At 39.6% G+C, this 3443-nt stretch overlaps 1 pseudogene; it reads left to right on the top strand.

The window, feature by feature from the left end:
* Window positions 1-796: 796 nt before the first annotated feature.
* On the top strand, window positions 797-2278 carry LOC103731860 (annotated as a pseudogene).
* Window positions 2279-3443: the final 1165 nt, after the last annotated feature.

Here is a 3443-nt window from a genome sequence, read left to right as displayed (position 1 = left end):
ATTTTGAAAGAGATGCAATCTTAGCTCAGGAAATTTTTATTGAATAGGTTAATGCTGTTGTAATTAAATGCTTCTTCTAATTAAAAAAAAAAAAGAAAGAAATGGGTATTATTAGAGAGAAAGAGAGAGTATCTACTCTGAATTATGTTTGCTGATAAGCATGCACTGCTGTAACTAACAATTTATGTTCTTTTTATAATACATAAGCTAAAAAAAAAAAGATTAGTCTTTTGGGGGTATTGGTTTACATTTAAAAAATGTGTATTAGGAAGTCATTTGATGTTAGTGTTCTATATATGTACCTTACATACAGTTACTAACTGCATTGTTCAAATAGCATAAATGCTTATGTTTGATATAGCTGTTATCTCAATTATGGAGACCATCTGTTCAGATTTCCTACTAACATCATGAATGTGGCTGTTTTGAATTCAGTACTATCACATTTTTCTATTTTGAGGTTTAGTCATTGCATATTGACAGACTGAAAATTGCCATTTGGGGGCCAAACTGAGTATTTCATCATTATGAAATATGCTTTCATATTTAATAATCTGTTTTGTATTAAACTCTAAGATAACACTACCAATGTTCATTTGGTTTACCATTTTCATAGTACATCTATTATATATCATTTTAACAACTTTTATATTTTATATTTTAAGAATACAATTTTGCAGGATCATTTATATAATTAGTTCCTATAAATCAATACTTTATAATACATATTACATCAAAGTTTAGTGCAATTAACTAATGCATTTGGATTTATACCTACTATAGTTACTGTGTATCTGTCACTGGATTTAATTTCCCCCCTCTTCTTTCTTTGGATTATTCTTGTTTTTTCATTTTTTCCCTCTATTAATTTCATAGAAATATGATCTTTTCCTTTACTTTTAGTGTCTACTCTGGAGATTATAACACACACCTTCAAATTACCAGATACAACACCAGAACCTAAGAAAAATTTAACTCGGTTTATACTTTTCTAAATCTATAGTATTGTTGGCTTGTATTTTAATTATCTGCAGTAGGGTAAACTGTTTCAGAAGAATTCGTGCTTCTTAGAATTTATCCCATATTTATCATTTTCTGCAGCTCCAAGATTTAACCTAGGATAATTGTCCTTGCTTTTTGAAGAAGATCCTTTAGGAATTTGCATTCATTCTTCCAAGGCCATCTGTTTTCTTTCATGTGAAAATGTATTTATGCATCATTCCTTACTGAAAGGTATTTTACTAGATACAGAATCTATACAATCTAAGGAGGCTTGGGTTTGTTTTGCTTTTTTTTTTTTTTTTCTTTCTTCTTTCAGCATTTGAAGCCTTACCATGATCATCTGATTTCTGTCACTTCTGCTGAGAAGTCAGTTATATTATTGCTGCACTCAAGATCGTCAGCAACACTTCCTGCACCAACTCCTTAGCTCCCCCCTCCCCCCTGGCCAAGGTCATCCATGACAATTTCAGCACTGTTGTGGGACACATGACCACAGTCCATTCCATCACCACCACCCAGAAGACTGCAGTTGGCCCCTCTAAGAAACTGGGGTATGATGGTTGTGGGACTGCCCAGAACACCAACCCTGTATGCAATGCACTGCCAAGGCTGTGGTCAAGGTAATCCCAGAGCTGAATGGGAAGCTCACTGGCATGGCCTCTGCATTCTTACTCCCAGTGTGTCTGTTGTGGATCTTCCCTGCCACCTGGAGAAAGGTGCTAAATACAATGACATCAAGAGGCTGATGAAGCAGGCATCGGAGCATCACCTAAAGGGTATCCTGATCCATATTGAGGATCAGGTCATTTCCTGCAACTTTAACAGCAACACCTGCTCTTCTACCTTTGATGCTGAGGTTAGCATTGCTCTCAATAACCACTCTGTCATACAGATTTCCTAGTATGACAACAAATTTGACTACACCAAGAGGGTGGTGAACCATGAGGTCTACATGGCCTCTAAAGATTAAGAAACCCTGGACCACCCATCCCAGCAAGAACACCCTAGAAAGAGGCACTCCCTGTCCCAACTCAACTCCCAACACAGGAGTATCTGCCTTCACAACTTCCATCCAAGATCCCCAAAAGAAGGGGAGGAACTTAGGAAGCTCTACTCTCTTGAATACCATCCTTACAGTACACTGAACCGAAAATAGTTTCTTGTTCTCTTTCAAAATTCTCAATTTTGAAATATGGGTCTTAACTTCACCAAAACTGGTAAGCAGTTATTTTTATTTTTTTTACCCAGACCCCCTCCCCCAGCCATGCCTCTCCCAAGCCCCCCACTGAACCCCATGCAGTCTACCACACATGCTAAGTCCTATTCATTCAGGTGTTTGTACCCAAATGTCCTTCAGTGTAATTGCATCCACTAGAGTCTGGTCAACTCATCCAGTGGTTGTATGTAAGTCATACTCTCCCTCACCTAGCAGCAATTAGTCTCAAATAGCTCTCAGCCTAGTGCCAGCCCACCATCTATTTCTCACCTCCCCTTTGGGCCCTGGTTTAATTGAGCTGACATGGGTCCCGGGCTTGATACCACCACTGCCACAGGTTCACATGAGCAAACCTCCAGTGGCCTGGATGCTTCCATCTCCCTGTGTTCATGAACCAGACCTGGCTCTTACAATCTTTCTGTCTCCTCTTCTGTAATGATCCCTGAGCTGTGGGTGGGTTAGGTTCTATACAGGAGGCCCATCCTACACTCTACAGTCTCTTATTCTCTGACCTATCTGGCCAGTTGTGGCCATCTGTGTGCATCACACTCTGCTGTACAAGGATACCTCACTGGTGAGCACTGAAGAATGTATTACCCCTCTCTCTACCCCTTATTTGCTATGTTCCATGAGCTTCAGGGTCACTTAAAGGGGATCCTGGTCTATAGTGATGATCAGGTCATTTCCTGCAACTTTAACAGTGACATCCACTTTTCTACCTTTGATGCCCTCAATAACCACTTTGCCAAACACATTTCCTGGTACGACAACAAATTTGACTACAGCAAGAGGGTGGTGAACCATGGTCTACATGGCCTCTAAAGAGTAAGAAGCCCTGGACCACCCAGGGCTTGTAGATATTAAACTGCAGATGTGTCACCTAGAACTAGGCATTTCCCACATATATGTTCTTTGTGTCTGACCAGATGTGCAACTCTACAGTAGCCTCCATCTGTTGCAAAAATAAGCTTCTTTGATGAGTGCTGTATGACATGCTTGTCTGTAAAAATAAGGATCAATATATAGCATATAGTAAGAAGTTTCTTTTGTCTTGAGATACGGAAGAGATAAGGTTTTCTCCAGGATCTATGTTCTCTCCTGCCATGTGTATTTGGCTGAGTTTACAGTGCCACCCATGAGTTCTCTCCCACTAAGAGGGCTTTAAGTCCAATTAGATAGCTGTTGATTGCCCCCCAGATAACAGTGCTACTACTGCACCAACAAA

Source organism: Nannospalax galili, unplaced genomic scaffold, assembly GCF_000622305.1.
Source record: "Nannospalax galili isolate Female #2095 unplaced genomic scaffold, S.galili_v1.0 scaffold1631, whole genome shotgun sequence".
NCBI classification, from domain to species: Eukaryota; Metazoa; Chordata; class Mammalia; order Rodentia; family Spalacidae; genus Nannospalax; species Nannospalax galili.
The sequence above is the reverse complement of the archived record's forward strand: the minus strand, read 5'-3'. Positions and strand labels throughout refer to the sequence as shown.